This window comes from Equus przewalskii, chromosome 25, assembly GCF_037783145.1.
Source record: "Equus przewalskii isolate Varuska chromosome 25, EquPr2, whole genome shotgun sequence".
NCBI lineage: Eukaryota > Metazoa > Chordata > Mammalia > Perissodactyla > Equidae > Equus > Equus przewalskii.
The window spans coordinates 2,021,859-2,042,135 of NC_091855.1; positions in this window are offsets into that span (position 1 = coordinate 2,021,859).

The window sequence follows — 20,277 nt, forward strand, 5'->3', positions numbered from 1 at the left end:
GCATTATTAACCAAACTTATAGTTAGTCAATCCAATACATACATGGAGTCCAAAAGAATGTACAAAGCCATCTTTTACTTTAGGCTTGAGTTGTATATTTCAACTTTGTAGAGTTCACGGCTGAGAGGAATGGTTCTGGGCATTTCTTCTACTCACCCTTCTCCAGCTCTCAAATAGGGCCTCCCCAATACGCCCTGCAGGTCACCCAGGTGGCCACGCCCTCATGGGCACCAGGAAACCAAACTCCTCCTTTTTGGGCACCCTCTTCTCTTCCCCTACACCTAGAGATAAGCAGAGGGATTTATGGGAGCAAAATGACCCCCATTAGTCAGTACCATTGAGTGCGTAATAGGCACGAGCTTTCATTAAATGAATAAGTTAAAAAGGAGTATCCACCATGGAGTGGGGGCTTCTAGGGAAGCTTTTCGGAGGATGTGGTCTGTCTCAATCAATTTGGTTAGCTATAACAAAATGCCGTAAACTGGGGGGCTGAGAAACAACAGAAATATATTTCTTCCAGTTCTGGAGACTGGGAAGTCTGAGACCATGGTGGTGGCAGATTTGGTGTCTGGTGAGAGTCTGCTTCCTCATTGATGGCTGTCTTCTCACTGTGACCTCACACACAGAAGAGACAAAGGATCTTGCTGGGGCCTCTTTTATAAGGGCACTAATCCCTTATGACCTAATGGCTCTTGACCTCATGGCTCCACCCTCGTGACCTAATTGCTTCCCAAAGTTACCTCCTAATACCATCACCTTGGGGGTTAGGATTTCAACGTATGCATTTTGAGGGGACCCAAACATTCAGTCCACACACGGTCTAAACAGTCTTAAACATTGTTTGTGATTTAGCCAAATGGAGAAGTGATAGGGAGAGCCAGCCAGAAAGAATCACAAGCATGAAACAAGGTGTTTTATATGAATACAAGAGTGGTCCACTGGGGAGAAGAAGAAACAACTTGGTGCAGCAGACGTGTGGAGTGTGGAGCAGAGAAATGGGCAGGGATCAAATCAGCCTGGTTCTTGGGGTTGGGGAAATGTTGAAGGATTTTAAGAAGGAAATTGGCATTGCTTTGCGTTTAAGAAAAATCACTTTGGGGACAATTGATGGGGGGGTGGATTCAAGACAGGAGACTGGATTCAAGGAAGAGAGGCTCATTATGAGTTCCTGGAGAAACACGAAGCCATGAGATTTAAACTAGTTAATCCATTCCCAAATGTACTAAGTACAAACTCCAACATTTCAAAGTATTCTACCATGTTGAATTCAAGTCAACCACATGCTAAATTGTTTACCAGACAGGCAGGGTAAAGAAAGGCTGACCCCAAGGCCCCCGACCTCTCACTAAAAGGGAGGTGGCAACACAGGCCAGGGAGCTGGGGAGTGGACTGATTGCAGGATGGGGAAGAAGCTAACCCTGGCGCTGGGCCACCCGCCTGCTGCTCAAGCGGAGGATACGCAGCACATTCCCAGCTGCTCCTCCCTCACCATCCGAGAAGGATTCTGAAGCCCCGAAGGTAAGAGCTTTGACCACGTTCACACAGTGACCATGCAGGATTAGTCCCAGGGGCTCCTGGACGCAAGTCCATGCCCTAAATTCCAGATGACAAAACCAACTGCATAAAAACAGTTCAATTAAAATCTAAACTAAAATGGTCACTTGCGCTCAAAAAGAAAACAAGCACAGTATTTCAGCAAGATGTCATGAACCTGGATAAAACTGTAATTTGGGAAGTTGTAAAAATAAGGCTGCACAATCCCACTAGCCGACGCCTGTCAGGTGACCATGAAGCCCGGCATGGCCCTGGGGCTCTGCCCCGCCTGGTTTGTGCAGGCTCTGTGCGGGTGAAACTAGAGTGGGAGGTCAGCTACACGAGATGGTCCGTTTAACAGCTGATGTGCTGGGACCAGTGCCTGAGAAGTTAATTTCTAGCTTTGAGATGGTTTCTGGTAATTGTAGGTAATTTAAAATATAATTGCAATTTAGTTGGAAAAAAAACTCTGTTTGCAGTGTTTATGCTCATCACTCTAATTTAAGGTCTAGAATGTTGGATGAGCTGCACTTCAGTACACGCCCATTTTGCATCTTCCTGATTTTACCACCAGTGATTATAAAAACAGCCTCAGCAAACCCCAGGCTGCACTGCAGGACAGATGCTGCCAAGCTGAGATGTACAGTTTCACATTGCTGGAAGGCTAACTGTTGCGCATGTTAATGATTATCAGATAGATGAAGAAACCCACAAGGCTCCAAAATGCAAAGGCCCCTCAAAAAAATCCAGCTTGCTCGTGTTTATAATAAGGCCACTTTTTTTTTTTTTTTAAAGAAAGATGATTACAGCTGAGCTCAGTGTGGTCTACACGCGGGCTTAAATGAGGACTAATGCACGAGGCCGCCTGTGAGCGGGCCCCGCCAAGCTTCCCCCGGGGTGTGTGTCACACACTGCTCAGCACTGAGCCCGAGCATCCACAGCTGTGCAGGGTTCAGAGACAATTTCTTACCACAGGGAGATTGAGTGTTTTAAATGCACTGGTTCATTTTCAGTAAAGAAGAAATTTGAGCATACATCGTGTGTGGATTAACAGAGATTTTTTTTTCAGTTGTCCACAATGTGAATAGGATGGCTACTCAGTGGCCGTCACCTGGCAATTATTTAGATTTCAAAGCACTACCATGAGGCAAATCAGCTGTCGTTGCTCACCCAGGACACATGCAGACAGATGAGCACTTGATCTAATAACCTCGTGTACAGTCTGCCGTCTACCGGCTTGCAAAACTTTCTAGAATGAAGCTTAGGGCAGAAGCAGCAGTGCATGGCTGTGACAATTACACTGTGCTCACTTTGCCCTTGGAAATCACGCTCTGAGTCTGAGAACTGAAGGTCAGGGGTCTGAGTTTGCAGGGCTGGCATCCAAAGCCTGCCTTCAAAACTGGGCCCAAACTCAAGTCCAGCAGCAAGCAGGACGGCGTGGAGAGGGGAGACTGCCCGCGGGGATGCGCTCAAACCGAGAGGAGAAGTTTAACGGTGAGGGAGACGAAATGTGTCCCAAGGAGCAGGGCCAAACTCAGCTGCTGCTGAGAATGACTCAGCAAGAGAACAAGCTTTTTTTTAAAAAAAATTGACAATTTAGTATGTGTCTGATTTTTTTTAAAAAATCAAATATTACAAAAATGGAAAGTAAATTTCTCTCCAACCTCAAACCTCTGTACCCCCCAGTCTCCTTCTGTCAAAGTAGCCCGTGCTATCAGGTTTTTGTGCGCTGTCACCAAAGCATATCTAAGGATGCGTGTGTATCCACATGCACAGTGGTGGCTCCAGAATTCTCACATAGGAGGGGCTTTGGGGCTGCAATGCAATTGGATGTGGGTGAGCTGGATAAAGCTACATTTGCCTGGTATTTTACAGAAATAAGAATATATAAATTAGAGCACCAAAAGAAACAGGTACAGAAATGAATTATAAAACAGTGAAAAAATGGGAATTCATGAGTTCATATCAATAATAGACAGTAAATAATAAATAAATGGAGGCGGGAGGGCGTCCCCGGCTACAGTGAAATGTGGTGGCTGACCTGCTTGTGAGGAAGGAACACCGGAGCTGGATGACCACTCTTTTGCGACCATGATAATAAAGATTGGATCAGACAAGACTCATCAGTGGAGACTACGTCCAGGAGGAAATTTTGATGAGGACCGGGATATTTGCATTACCTTAAAGTGTCTCCCCATGGACTGCTTATGAGTTGCAAAAGTGGGCAGAAAAAACTGTAACAACATAATGGAGAGTTTGGACAACACTTTGATCAAATCATTGAAATTAACATTACCAATGAGAACAGGCCTGATACTCTGAGAAGGACACACAGCACCTGTGCAGGACTCTGGCCTAGAACGCACCACTTCAGTCTAATCACCAGAAAACATTAGACAAACCTAAAATGAGGAACGTTCTATTTTAAAAAGTGGGGGAAGAGGAGCAGGGAGGGGTGGCAGTGAGAACAATATTCTTCAAAAATGCTAATGTCCTAAAAGAAAAAAACAGACTGTGGAAATGTTCTAGATTGAAGAAAGCTAAAGAGACACGACAACCCAGTGCAGCGCCAGCGCCTAGATTTGATCCTGTACCGAGGAGGAGAAAGTATTATAAAGAAGAGCATTAGACCGACTGACAGAACTGGAATACAAATAGTGGAGTAGATAAAAAGCCATTGTAGGCTGACCCTGCTGCTCTGAGCAAACCACAGCTGAGCAGCAGCGCCAGGGCCCAACGCCCCCAGGAGCGGGCGAGCCTCTGCCCACCAAGCAGCTTCTCTGCCCAGGGAAGCAGGAGGTGAGAGCTCTGATGTGGGGAGGTTGTTTCTGCAGCTGAAAGGAGGGGCAGTTGTGAGTTTTGCTTCAGGAACTGGCGTTTAGACTACGTCAGTGATACAGGCCCAAGAGAGAGGATCTCACAGAAACTGCATCGAAAATTCCTTTCGGGTCCCCTCTGTCTAGCTGGTACTAATCTCATTGAAACTTTCATCTTACCCATCTTTTTTGTCTCTAAGTTTATTTAAAAACCAAACAAATTCCATTTAAGGAAAGAATAGTGTATGCAAATGTAAATGGCTAATAATTGCTTGGTAAATAAATACAAATGAATGAATGAGTGAATGAATGCACAAACAAACAATGAAGGCATGTGACTAGTGCTCTGATAATAAAGACTGCTAGTATGATTTATGTAGGAATGACAAAAAGGAAATATATTTTTTCTCCCCTAGCTCTCGCTGAGCTGTGCTTAGGTAACAGAGCCATTTACTGTGTTTGCTTCCAAATGTAAATACCTCTGTATGTGAACCAATATTAAGTCTGGGAGTATAAAACAGAGTAAAAAGGAGAAAAGATTCTTTAAGTGACACATGGAAACACAATGTACTCATTTCTGGCCTTCTCATCAGGTAGACGAAAATGGAAAATTAAACCTACAACATAAGAAAACTATAAGAATTCTACACTCGATGAAATTTTGAGATAAATGAACATGTAAGGAGTGGGAGGAAGAAATTGGCAATGATTAGGTAAAAAAATAAATAAATAAAGGATCAGGCAAAGCAGAATCTTTAATTCAGCTTAGCAGAGAAAAACGTAGCTGAGTGAAACTCATCAGACCCTCGGATGCAGAAGGAACCCAAGGTGTAGACAAGAGGCGCCTGGCGCCAGGGGAACTTCCACGGCCAGGTTCTGCCAGCTCTAGAGTGGACGGAGCATTGTGAGAGTTAATATGATTTACGACATTTGGAAATTTGCTCCAAAAGCAAGATAAAGTTCAAGGAGAGGAGTTAACGTTTCTGGAAAAAGAACAAGCATATAAATGCCTGTGCACTTAAAGAAAATCATCCTACAGGGCTTACTGGCCATACTGAACACCTAGAAAATCTTTCCCATATTTCTGCTAATAGCACTTTGATTTTACGCTGGAGAAATTAGCCTACCCCCCCGAATGCTTTGTGCTGGGGCTGTCAGCCAAGTTGTGTATTTCAGGCTCCCGGCATGTAGTAGCAGAGATCAATAGATAGATTCGTTGAATGAATGAATGAGTTCAGCCCTTCTCTGGCAGGTAGTGAGGCACCTTTCTCTCTGAGATTGGGTGTTAAGTCAAATGGTATAGACTAAACAATGCCAGAACCCGATTCATCCTAACAGGGATGTTCTAACAAGAGACCGTCCGGCTTTGTTTCCCAGAGCCCGGGATTCCTCTGTCGTGATTCCTGTCCTTTCCAAGCCAGGTGCCTAAGCTTTCTCTTTTATTCTGAGAACTATCGTATATCCTTCCAATAAACTCTCCCTCTGCTTCAGTTTTCTGAAGCTCATTTCTGCTGCTTATGAGTGAAGAACCATGACAGACACACATTTCCCAGCTTGCCCCTATGGAATACACCAATTATTATCCCCATATAAGGGCTTGGTAATAAGAAGGTTAGAGGAAGTTTCTGGACTTTTTTCTGCTTTTGTCTCCGTGTGTCTGGTTGATCTCACTAAATACATTCAAGGGCAGGGACTTGAGGAGTTGAAATAAAAATTCCAGTTCTTTGCATTCCCCTGCAAGAATCCTTTATTACTGTGTCTAAAAGTATCTATTGTTCAATAGATGTTAGTCAGACTTACATGTATTTGTTTTTTAAAAAAATCACTTATTTCTAGATTAATTTCAAAGGGTGTCTTTGCAATTTACCAATTCCCAAAGCCGCAGCTCAGCCACCACAGGTCGCCCCCGATTTTCATGTGTGATCAGGAACAGCCTGCAGGAGGAATAGGACACCACTCGTGCTGCTAAAGTTCCAACCTTCCACGTTGGCCTAGCTGTGTAAAGAACAAATGTGAACAAGCCTTTGCATCATCCCTTTCCAAAAATACAGTTTAAATACCAGGTTTTACTTAGCAGCCTCGCTACTTTTTATTGAAAAACCTGGAGGAAATGGTTGTTGCTATCTTATTTTCAACTGGTTATTTTTAAGGTAATTCATAAGTATTCACTGATAATTTTTATTGTTTTGGCCGTGCTTCTGGTGCACTTCTGGTGCAGTTCTGAGCACCTAATGGATATTTAGGAAATAGTAGTTAAATTCATGAGCAAATGAATGCTTTGTTTTTCATTATGGGGCAATTTGGTTTGAGTCATTACTCAGAGTTGGCTGAAGAGAATCTATCATACAGCCATTTTTAAGTTAGTGGATGCCGATGTCACAGTAAATAGCTATTTTTGATGGTTCCACAAACTTCTCATAAATGTTTTAATAGAACGAAAGTGTGAACTGCTGCCTGGGATGATCCTGCGGTAGGATTCATTCTCCAGAGGGCCCCCTCCTCAGGCACCCCACCCTTGCCCTCAACATCAAGCTGCAAGGCTAGACCATCTGAAACCACAGCTTTCATTGGTCCTTCCCCTCCTCTATCCCGTTTCCCTCATTACCTTATGGATCCTTCCCGAAGAGCAGCTGAATCCCTGCATCAGGCTCTGCTTCCAGTGAACCCAACTTAAGACAATAATATGCTACTATCTTAATAGAAGTATTATGTAACAATTCCTATGCACTTCCTTGCCAATAAAATGTGAAATTTTACCAAAAGTGTGGATGAATGATTACCAAAGATATATCATCATTTTATAGAATCAACACAGATAATTGACAACTATAATTTATTGAGGGCCTTCTATGTAGACACTATCTCCTTAAATTCTTTCCACAATCTTTGTAAGTAGGCCATACCACTCATACTTCCAAAATAAAAAAATGAGTCAACAACATTAGATAACCTGTGCTTGACAATTTATTTTGAGTACTTCCTGAAAGGTCTCACACAGACTGATCATAAATGTTCTAAAGTACTCTGAAAGAAAATGGCCTTGTCCCTTTAACTTCCCGTTCTTCAAATAAGATAAAGCCCAAGAGGTCACTTCAAAAATGATTGATTAGTTTTAAGGCTTAGCCATGAGATCTAAAGCATATTTTTCTTTAAAAAAAAAAAAAAATCTGGTGGCATCACGTTAACTTCTTTGTTCACCACAAAAGACAAACCAACCAACCTCCCCATAGCCAAAAAAAGGGGGGTGATGGTTGTAAAAATAGCATTTTAGTTTTAGAAGAAGTTGAAAATGAGAACAGGTAAAGAGTCTGCGACCCACTCTCAACTAGCGACACCAAAAAGCCTTGTTAGGGAACCAGCTGCCACGGTTCTAAGCAGCCTCCCAGGCCGTCAGCCGCACGCATCCGTCTGCCCTCGGAAAGCCCGTGTGCTCTGTCATCAGTGAGTTTATCTCGACCTCTCCTGAGCCTATTTTTGTTGTCAGCCTGGCTTACCTCTTAGGACAATCATCTCCTAAGTTCAATTCCCATTAAGAAAAGCAGCACGACACTCCTGCGGTCCTGAAAAGGCCAGGACACACGTGGCTCAGTCCCAAATAGGTCACGGTTTAAGCAGCACAGTCTAAGAGGTGAAAAATAGTTACAAAGGACATTCGTAGGCTGAGTGAAATCAGCCAGACACGAAAAGGGCAAATATTATATGATGCCACTTGTATGAGGTACCTGGAAAGATCAAATTCATAAAGACAGAAGGTAGAACGGTGTTTTCCCAGGGGCTTGTGGGGGCGGGGAGGATGGGAGCTATCATTTAATGAGGAAAGTCTCAGTTTGGGATGATGGAAAGGTTTGGAAGTGGATAGTAGGATGGTTGCACAACCATGTGAGCATACTTAATGCTGCTGAACACTATACTTAAAAATGGTTAAAATGGTAAATTTTATGTTATATATATTTCACCAGTCATTTTTTTTTTAAAGATTGGCACCTGAGCTAACAACTGTTCCAATCTTTTTTTTCTTTCTGCTTTTTTCTCCCCAAATCCCCCCAGTATATAGTTGTATATTTTAGTTGTGGGTCCTTCTAGCTGTGGCATGTGGGACGCTGCATCAGTATGGCCTGATGAGCGGTGCCACGTCCGCACCCAGGATCCAAACCCGGAGAAACCCTGAGGCCCCAAAGCAGAGCACAAGAACTTAACCACTCGGCCACGGGGCCAGCCCCCACAGTCATTTTTTAGAAGAAATTTTCACATCTCTTAAAGGATGCTAATGAGACTCTCATCCATAAACTTCCCACCCTTACCATATTTTTTAAAATTCTTTCCCCAACTTTCTCAAAACCCACACTCTCCAATATCACTGTCTTCCAAATCCACCCCCAAACTTCTTCAAACTCCACCCTGGCCGCTACTTTCTGTCCCCCCCACCCCTCCTTTTCCTCATGAGCCTATATCTTTCAGGCATAGCAGAGACAGAATCCTCATCTTGGGGTAGGGAATGGAAAAATACACAAGCAAACAAGATCCTCTGCAGCAGGCAGGAGAAGGGGAAAGCTAGAAGGTGTCAGTAGTAGTTTTAATTTCATCACACTCATTTTATTCTATACTTAGTCTTTCCTCTCTAGCTTCAAGTGCTTCTAATCATCTGAGATTTGGTGACGAAATCTGTATCACCTTATCCATTGACATTCACAGTCTTCATTCAGATCCTGTCTCAGCCCATTGTTTATGGTGTGTTTACACACTGGTTACAGGTGTTAGAGCAAGGAGCCTTTAACTTTTGCTGTACATGAGAATTGCCTGGGGGAACTAAACGTCCTGATGCCCAGGCCACAGCCCACACCAACTAAATCAGTGGGACCCAGGCGTGGGGATCCAGACAACCGTATTTTTTTAAACTCCTAATGTGCAGCTAAGTGTGACAATCAATGTTTTAGAGAAGTGCTTCTCAAACTTTAATGTATATACCAGTTACATGGAGATCTTGTTAGAAAAGCTGATTCTGGGGGCTGGCCCCGTGGCCGAGTGGTTAAGTTCGCGCGCTCCGCTGCAGGCGGCCCAGTGTTTCGTTAGTTCGAATCCTGGGCGCGGACATGGCCTGCTCATCAGACCACGCTGAGGCAGCGTCCCACATGCCACAACTAGAAGAACCCACAACGAAGAATACACAACTATGTACGGGGGGGCTTTGGGGAGAAAAAGGAAAAAATAAAATAAAATCTAAAAAAAAAAAAAAAAAAAAAAAAGAAAAGCTGATTCTGATTCCGGAAGTCTAGTGGGAGCCCCAGCATGCCACATTCCTAATAAGCATCAGGGTAATGCTGAACCTGCTGTTTGTGGACCCCGCCTTGAGTGGCGAGGCTTAAGGAATAAAAGCCTTCTGGGTTTCGTTTTATAGGGGGGCATTTATTACATACGCAGCCAGGGAAGGTGCAGTCACAGCTGGGCCTCCCAGCAGAACAGGCCTGGAAGGTGGCTTGGGGCACAGCTCTGGAGATGCAGGGCCTACAGCTGCCCTTCAGCTGCAGGTGCTCGTCACTCTGCCCTATGTGGCTTCAGCTCTTCTTTCTCTGCTTCTAGACTGGTCTAGGTACCAGGCAACTCTAGTAACTTCAGGATCTTTAAGAAGTCACTCAGTTCCCTACGCCTCAGCGTCCTTACGTATAAAATGGGGTTTCATTGGGTTATTAGGAGGATGAAATGACACAATCATGTACAGCACTGGTATGCCTGTCTTTATTTCTGCCCCTGCTGCCAGCAAAGAACCAGCTCGCTAATTCTCTCTCTCCTCTAGTGTCTGCTTCTGGATTCAGCTAACTCATGGCTTCACTCTGTGTACTCCGTACTTTGCTCCCACTACCAACTTCGGACTCTCTCTACAAGTTCTGGTTAGTGTTCCCCGCGAGTGGGATTGATTGCTTCAGTGGTCACCATCCACTAGAGGCTATCCCAGCAGGACTCTGTGTTTGCACAGAGCCTCCTCTGAGGTGGACCAGAGTGACTTAGGGATCGGCTTCCGTGGTCAGGACTTGACTTAGACTAGGCAGCAGTGTATAAGACAAGCTGTACATAAGAAACCTGAAGAAAGAGATAGGACATGGCAGGCAATGAGGCTCTCTAGGAGGGGGCAGTGTAACTGGCAAGCGCTTTGCTCGCCTTGCCCAGTACACTCAGCAAATATGTACTGAACATCTAACCCGTACAAAGCATTCACTGTCACCCCCGGCCCGGGACGCCTGGGACCATCTGTGTATCTTGATTCTGGCTAGGAGGCGTAAAGCAGCCAGAAACGCAAATTCTCATGCGGATGGTATGAGCAAGATATTGACAAGATTTTTGCCCTTTGAATATTGTTTTTTTGTTCTTAATTAATTTTCTGCTCAGAAATGCTACCCCAAAAAGAACACAGACAACCTCTGCAAAGCTCAGAACTTGGTAAGGAGATCATTGTAACACTGAATGCTTACTACCTGCTGAGCACTCTTCTAAGCACTTTATGTGCCTTGATTCATTTAACCCTCACAACAACACTATGACCCAGGAGTCATTACACCCATTTAGCAAACAGAGAAACTAAGGCTTTAAGAGGTTAAAACATGGCCAAATCACACAGCTAGTAAGTGGCAGAGCCAGGGCTCAAGCCCTAAAGGGCTGCTGCAGAGCCCACCCTCTCTCCGCGTTGTGCTGTGTCCCCAGCCTCCCCCGGAGTCTGCCCAGAGCTGTGGCGGCGAAACCTCTACGTCAATGTATACCTACCTTGTTTTTGCAGAGATGCCTGGCAAATGGCATTTTCAGACATTGTCATGTATATGCCATGGAGATATATACAATATATCCAGCCTTCTAGCAGGAACCTAAAAGGATATTAAAAGATAAATTCACTGTCCCTCCAGTTAATGCCAAAATGCAGATCATTCACAGACTTCAGTGTTATCGTCATTATTATTTGCAACTTATCACATTTTAAAACTGCCGCTTTCGTGGATATACATGTCACAGTGACTTTTTTTGGTTGCCTAACATCTGAAGCTCCTTCCTATCTTTGAGAAGGATGCACTGTGTAACTTCCCAAATTCCCAGATTCTCGCTTTTTCTCTTCTCTTCTCAGCTTAGGTGTGTAGATGTGACCCAGACTTTACCCAGACAGTGCTGCCTCAAACTTGAATTCAAAATAAAATGAGAAGAGCAGAGGATTCATCCTGGGGCCGTAGGAGAGGGCAGTACGGCCAGTGGCACCAGCGTCAGTAACCAGCAACAGCTGTGGATTGCATCTAAGGCGCGTTGCTGGGCATGATTGTGGCTGAGGCCCCCACTGCAGTGCTTCCCTATCGTGTCAGTTTCCTAGAACTGCCATAGTAAAGTACCGCAAACCAAGTAGCTTATAACAACAGAAATTTATTCCCTCACAGTTCTAGAGGCTGAAAGTCTGAATTCAAGGTATTGGCAAGGCCATGCTGCCTCTGGAAGCTCTGGGGAAGAATCCTCTCTGGCCTCTCTGGCTTCTGGTGGTTGCTGGCAATCCTTAGTGTCCCTTGGCTTACGGCACATCACTGCAACCTCTGCCTCCACCTTCACATGGCCTTCTAGCCTGTGTCTTCTTCCATATCTCCGTGTGTAAATCTCCCATTCCTTTCTCTTACAGAGATGCCAGTCACTGGATTAGGGGCCACCCGAATCCAATATGACCGCATTTTAAATTGATTACATCTATAACGGCCCTATTTCCAAATAAGGTCGGCTTCACAGGCATGGGGATTAGGAGTTCAACATACCTTTCAGGGGGATGCAGTTCAACTCACAACATCTATGTTCCTGCTGATTTTTCTGGGCCTGTATCTCCAGTCATACAAGTGATCTTGTGAGCTGCTCAGTATTTTCTTATACATTCTTTTCCTACCTAAATCAACAGAATTAGTTTTACTGCTTACAACTTTAACCCCGACCTGTCTTATCTCTATTTCTGTTTCTTTGACCTCCCATCTGAGAGTCTCCATCTAGAGCTCACTAAGGAGGAGCAGACCAGCGACTTTATGATGGCAAAGGCCAGTTTGCTTTAAGAACAAGGCTAAGATTCCCATTCCACTCCCTGGATCAAGCAGACTGAGGATGATCCAGGCCCATGTTAAAGGAAGGACTCAGACTGACCAGTCCCAAATCTCATGACTGAAAAACCTGCAGAACCTATTAATTTCCTAAGCTATGAGTTTGTTCTCCAGCTGCAACTCACTTTGGAGCAGAATTTGACTAATCTTTGCCTTTGGCCAATGGATGGTGTGAGGCCTATTTCCGTGGCAAGGACCACACTGCACACATCAGATCCCATGGATATTGCCCTGGTCTGTATAATTTTCATCAAGTCATGACAGCTGCGCCAAAGGGGCTAACTAGCATTGCAACTGTGTTTGGTCTAAAGTGTCCAAAACCTCCTCAATGCTGTTAGGAACAACAACATTATGCCAGAAAGAGCTGCAGAGGAAAAAAACATGCGGTTCCATGGAACATCGTAATCTAAGTCAACTGAATCTAAAAAGACAAATCTATGTCAACGACTTAAATAAAAGAAAATAAAAATACATTTTAAAGTTTTTAATAAATCAACTTCAAAAATGGCAAGGAGAAGAGCAGCAAGGTTGCTTTTTAATTTGCCCTGCTTTGCTCCCCTTTCTGACCTCCCTCTTGCCCACTTCGTGGAATTGTGTTAGGGCCGGGGATCACAGAGTTTGGAACTGCCTGAAGCTGTCTTCCCATCATTTATACAGAGCCTGTTTGAGAATGAAGCCAACCCAGGAAAGAAAAATCCAAGAGATATATACAAAGTTAGTATTTCATTTGAGTCCCACAATCCAGCTGTACCTAAAAATACCCCTTAAACTTCCAAATTTGTTTGTTTAAGCTGGTTTGAATCGGAGATCCAGCCTTACAAATGACAATATGCTATCAAGTATACATGTTTGCTTTGACCTAATTTCCTTGGATTTCTGTCGGCCAGGCAATATTATGTCAAATGGACCATGGATTTCAACTGGGATGGAGGTTTCTGAATTTCTGTCGTCTGGCACACTATTGGGAACATGTGCACACACAAACACATGTGCTAATGGAGAAGTACCTTCATAAAGCAATCTTTGGGCAGGTGTATGTTATTGAGTTGCGATTCTACTTGAAGATATGGCCAAGTAAATCAACTAACCTGAGAAGAGAAATCTTGTATTCCACCTGATGCAAGCCCTGCGCATCACTGCCTCACCACATCAAACCAACAAAATGAGAATTTACCTCCCTGAGTTTCAGCATTGTCTTGTTTCCTAGTTAAGCTGTGCCATTTCACACTTGACTCACCATATTCACAGGTGATATATGGGTAACATGGCTCCCAGCTTGGCCGAGCCCCTAGATACCCCTTCCTTCATCTCCCAATTCAGTTTCTCCAAAACCCATGGAACTGGCCTGAACATTCTCCTTCATTGACATATTTACTCAACAAATAGATATCAGGCACTCACTATGTGCCAAGCCCAGGTGTAGGCACTGGGAACTTGGCAAAGAACAGGAGAGAACAAGTCCCCACCCTTCTGAAGCTTCCACGATGGTGAGGGGAGACAGACATTAGAAACATTTTAAAGTCACTGTATGTCAGGTGGTGGTAAATGTTATGGTGAAAGATTAAACAGGTAAAAGGAGGGGAGTTCGGTGGGGGGGTGCCTACTTCATATGTGGTGAGCCTTGTGGTTATCTGTGGGAAGAGCATGCCAAGCCAAGGGAACAGCATGTGCAAAGGCACTGAAGTAGGAACAGAGAGGACAATGTGGCTGAAGTGGAGGGAACGAGGGGCAGTGTGGTAGGAGATGAGGCGAGAGAAGTATCAGTGGGGAAAGGTGTGATGGAGAAAATTTAGAGACTTCATAGGCCATTGGAAGAACTTTGGGTTTTATTAAGAGCCAGATAAGAAACCCCTGTGTGGTTGTGAGCAAAGGAGCCACATAATCTGACTGAAAGTTTTAAAGAGCGTTCCGTCTGCTGTGTTGAGAATATAATCGGTGATGAGAAGAAAAACAAGGAGATCAATCAGGGAGACCATGAAAATAGGAGTGGAGGTGGTGAGAAGTGGTTGAATTCTGTGTAGATTTTGAGGGTAGAGCCACCAAAAGGATGAGATGTAAGCAAAAGTTTTCATAAATGCCTCTGTGCATTTTGGTTTGAGCAACTAAAGAGATGGAGATGCCAATTCCTTTGCGGCAGTGGCTCTATAAGGAGCTCAGATTTAGAAATGGGGGAAGAATCAGAAGTGTGGTTTTAGACGTATTAAGTCTGAGATCCTGTCAGATATCCATGTAGAATAGATAGTTAGCTAAATGAGTCTGAAGGTAAGAGGAAGTTTCTGGGCTGGAGACAAATATTTGGAAGTCATCAGAGTATAGATGAATTTAAAGTCTTGAGGCTAGATGAGATCCCCTAGGAAGTGGGTCCGTACATAAGAGAAGAGGTCTAAGATCTGTACCCTTGAGCAGGTCAATACTTAGAGGTTGAAGAGATAAGGAGGAACCGACCAGCAAAGAAGAATGAGATAAACAGCTAGTAAGGTAGGATAACCGAAAGGTGTGCTGGAATTTCAGTGAAAAAAAAACCCCATTTCGAGAAGAAAGAGTGGTAAACTGGATCAAATGCTGAGATAGGTCAAGTGAGATCAGGACTAATAATTGGCTATTGCATATAGCTACGCGACAGTCATTGGAGTGGGTTCAAAAAACAACAGGAGGGAATAAATTGTAAACGGTTGAGTAAAGACAACTTTTTGGAGGATTTTGCCGTACACAGGAATAGAGAAACGGAGCAGTAGTTGGGAGAAATGTGAGAACAAGAGAGAATTTTCATTTAAGCTGGACAGTATTTCAGCATGTTTGTATGCTATGGAAATCATCCATTACAGAGAGAAAAACTGATGACGCAAGTGGAGGGAGGGGACGATTGCTAGAACACTGTTCTTGAAAAGGCAAGAGGAGATGGGGTCTAGTGCACAAGCGTTGGAGTTAGCCTCAGATTAACATATAGATCATTCATCCCCTTAACAGGAGGGGAGGCAGAATAGAAAGGCAAAGATGCAGGTAGGCAGGTAGATGAGGCAATGAGATCTCATATAAATCCTCTTCCGACTGCTTCTATTTTCTCAGGAAAATAGGATGCAGATTCATCAGCTGAGAGTCAGGATAAGAGGAAAGGTTTGGATGGTTTGAAGGAAGGTGAAAAGATCCGAAAGAGTTGCCTCGGAAAGTAGGGGAAAGACTGGAATAGGGCGATGCAATAGGACTGGGCGGCACTAAGGGCCTGCATGAGGTCAGGGGTCATCTTCCTGCTGTGTGTTTTGAGCATTGTGGTGATGAAGGTGCTGTCCACGGGTGTTCAGAGTAACGAGGAGAGAAGTGGGCAGTAATTGTAAAGTGAGCTAAGTCCTTAAGATTTAAGATACAGAAGCAAACAGGTCCAGAGTTCAAATACGAAAAGTGCCTGAAATCTTAGACAATTAGATATAATTTGAACATATTCTTAGAAATAAAGTCAAAGAATTTTAGAACTGAAAATGAAAATGATCCTAGTGATTTTCTTGTCTGAATCCTTCATTTTACAACACTTTAAAACCAAGACCCCAGAAAATTAGGCGGCTTTCCCAAGACCACATAGCTAGTTGGTGGCAGAGAAAAGTCTAGATATCCGTTCTCCTCCATCTTCATCCACTGGTCTTTCCTTCCTCATTTACTGACAGTGACATTTCAGGCTGGTCCCTTTTCCTCAGTGCATGTCCAGGCCTTCCTTTCTCTTACATTTCCAAGCCCTGTTCGGTCATTCCCACCTTCTATAATAAAGCGCCCTTGCTGTCTTTCGGAGTCACCCAGCTCCTCCCAGTGCCTCAGCCAAGCGTGGACTTCACTGAAGCTCTCAAACCTGCTACATTAGGCTTGGATGGAGCCCAGGCTCAGGGAACTATGAATTGGGCTTCGGCTGGGAGGAAGAAAGGAGAATTATGGGATGCGCCTCCCTGAACCCCTGCAGCTGATTTCCTTGGACTTCCCAGACAGCATCATGGTTTTGAGGTGCCAGTGCTAAGGGTATGGCATTCTCTTAGCCCTGATTTTCTCCTGTCCAGGGAGGAGCTCAAGAGACTTTGCAAGCTACAAACTGTATGTGTTCATTGGATCAACAAATGCCAAGCTTTTGCATTAAGGAGGAAGTGGATCTGAACCAACAAACTTGGGGGTAGCCTGGAGCCTGGGTCCCATCTGAATACCATTTGAACACAACTGGCTGAAGTTCTTTCAATGATTGCTTTTGTTATCTATAAAATTAAGACTAAACCAGAGATCAAGGAATTTCAACTGGAAGCTATATCCTGTCTCCAGTCTCCCATCTTGGTGTAATTTAAGTGAGTTACAAGCCCTTTTAAATTCACTTATTTAAAACAGATATTCATTCAAAGAGGCACTCTATAAACATTTGGCACGTCTTGATGAGCATTTCAATTGTCCTTCAAAAGCAGTGGAAACAACCCCAAAACCAATTACTTATGCTTTCCTCCAAGAAGTTCATTAATTGGAACGAGGACTCTGCCTCTGGTGACGTGTGTCCTCTCCACTCCTTAATGTCTCATAATTGTCCCTTCCGGGAATATAGTTCCAGGCAATTCTTCTTGAATTTGGAAATCATTTAAATCTAGAGGTAAATGGTTTCGCTGGGGACTGGGAGTTAACATATGTTACAAAGGAACAGGGTCTTAAATCTGCCCTCTCTTCTCCTGGTTAAAACAGACAATTACAAAATGGGAAGAAATTCACACACCTTGATATCTCCACATGCTGGATGAAATATTAGGAATAAAATCTCCTCAAGAAACCAAGCCTTATAAAATGGGGCCGACATACTCTGAAAAAGGATTCGAAGGGATAAATCTGTGGCAAAATCCTCTTTGTGAACATACTGCAGCCCGGTACCGCAGGAGTGAGGACCAGGACAGCATATTTTAAAGAACTGATCGTGTGATCTCCTTGGAGGACAGGGCTGATTTTATATAGATCTGCATAGCTTTTGGTCAATAATTCTACATTTATAAGTAAGGAAAATAACCAGGTAGGCAAAGACTTAGCTACAAAGATGATCTCAGCATTATTTATAATAATGAGAAATTAGAAACCATACAGTAGACATTGGTACATCCATATTATGAATTATGCAGCAACCAACAGTGGCATTGTAGAATAATAATGTAAGATATTCATAATATATTAAGTTTAAAAGGTAAGGTATAAAAACAGTAAGCATGGTAAAAATAAACTATAAAGTATATATATTCATAGAAAAGAGACTAGAGGGAAATGCACTAAGGTATCAGTAGACGGGTGATAGACTTATAGAAGATTTTTGCTTCTTTTGTTTAACTGTGTTTTCTTATCTTTCCTATGAACATCATTGTCATAGATTAGGTTCCTTTGAGAGACAGTTTCTGAGGCAGAGATTTTCGTGCTCTTGGCAACAGCAACAATGGGAATGCTCTCAGAAACAACACTTATAAGGAGTGAGGGAAGCAGGGCCAGGCGGAGGGGGAAGTTGAACTGCAGTTGCAATGAAGACCCCAGAAGATTCCATAGGGAGCTCTGAAAGTGGGTTGGCCCTTGAGAAAGGTCTAGAATTGAGGCTAGAAAGCTGTGCTTTTGTACCCCTATACTGACAAGCCATTGAATGTGTACTACCTCAGGAAGGGGTGTAATCTAGGAGAGCAGGCTCTCTTCAGCTGAGAGCAATGCCTGGTGAAGAACTCAGCTGTGAGCTATCTGCAGGCAGCATTGGAGCAGCTGGGAAAATAAGTGCCTAAAGCTTTAAATGGTGATATTCACCGCCATCTTCCTCTATTTCCCAACTTAGTCTCCCTTCACTCTCAGCTGACATCTCTGCTGATTTAGGTGACTTACCAGGCAGAGGGTTGGGGGGGTGCTATATCCTCAACCCTAGTCAACACTGGATGCCCTAGTCACCGTGCCATTCCAGTCCATGAAGGCTGAATTTGTCCATCTCCTAACAAAATTGGCAGGGGAGTACCAATAAACAACTCAGAGGATCCAACGTTATTCTTCCCTGTATCCACTCGACCTAATGACTAGGGTCAATTAACCATGCCAATGAGGAGCATTAACATGTGATACAAATATCTACACACTCAGTGCTCACCTGCGTAGGTCCATCCACAGTACTCTTCCCCATATCTGCTTATCCCCAATATTCAAATTGTTCTCCTCAGACCCTTGACCATTCAGCCAAGCCATTTGCAACTGCCTACAGTTGGTGTATGTTCTTCCTTTGGCCACTTCTCCTACCACACAAAGTGGACTATGTGCTGCATTGCCCAAAGCTGTGTTCACTGAGAGAATTTCTCCTCATGTATCCAATACCAAACCAGCACATCCACAACCAAGATTGGGCTTTTCCTCCTTTGTTGGCTGGTCATCAGAGACTATGTATGTGGCCATAGGTGTGAGATGAGGGGGAGGAAACTGTGCAACAGCATTGGATGACATGGAGTCTGGGCTACTTGCTCATGCAGTCTAATTGTGCCCACTGGTCCTGCTCATGCCCAATCCCCAATGTACCACTTCCATCTTATAACGGATTGCTGTTGGGATATCCCAACTTATCACTTGGTGGGTCTAATAGAACCCAGGTAATGGTGGACAGTTCTGGCCACATGGCCACTCAAAATTCCACGATTAGGTGTTCTACCAGAACCCAGAAGCATACCAGGACCTAGTTTTCAATTAATATAATTCTCCACTGTAGATGGCATGGCATTTCTTCAGAACCCTAGGTGTCTACATGGTGATTCTCCTACTGGGACTTGCCATAAATGCCACACAACATCATTCCTCACTGCAGAAAATACCACAGGGTCTGCCAAACCCTGTGGCCAAAGATGCAGAACCGTCTGCACCACAGCGTGGGTGTGTTACTTACCCCTTTCCTGTACTGGGCGCCACTCAACACTGGAAACCTTTCATGTCACCTGGTTCCCAGTCATGGAATATGCTACTTTCAGAATCTGAAGAGCCTGACAGGCATTCTGCTTCCTTATTAGTGGTAGGAAGTGAAAAATGCAATAATTTGTCTATATCACTGGATTCCTGAAAATGTTACTGATATGCCAGCCTCCTGAATATTCATGAGGTTTATCTCTCACCCCTTGTAGTATATGTGCCATACCAAGTCCTTCAACATATTTGCCATTTCATAACCATCTGGTCTGATTAACACAGTGTCAATAGTCTCATGGGCCAACGTAATGTCCTATGGAATATCTAGAGTCCATGCCTCTTCAGACTATATTATGACAGATGACTGCTGGGAGAGTTTACAGAGCCATAGGACAAGACTGTAAATGTACACTATTGTTAATCCCATGTGAACGCAAACTGCTTCTGGTCCTTCTTTCTGATGAAGATGAAACAAATACTTTTGCCAGATCAGTGGCTGCATGCCAGGTATTTGAGGCCATGTTAATCTGTTCTAGCAAAGATACCACATCTGGCACAGCAGCTGTAATTGGGACTACTACTTAGTTGAGCTTTTTATAGTTTACCCTTATCCCCTAGAAACAGTCTGGCTTTGTTGGGGCTGGACTAGTAAACCAAATGGAGATACATGGAGACTGTGACCCCTGCTGCATCCTTCACATCTTTAAGATTGGCACTAATCTCTACTACTCCCTCTGATATGCAATATTGTTTTTACTTACTGCCTTGGCTTGGAGCAGGGGTTTAAGGGGCATCCACTTGGTCTTCCCCCACTATAATAGTTCTTACCCCAGAGGTCAAGAAACCAATATGGGGTTCAGCCAACTACCATGTATGTCCACTCCAATTATGCATTCAGGGATTGGGGAAATGGCTACTGGGTG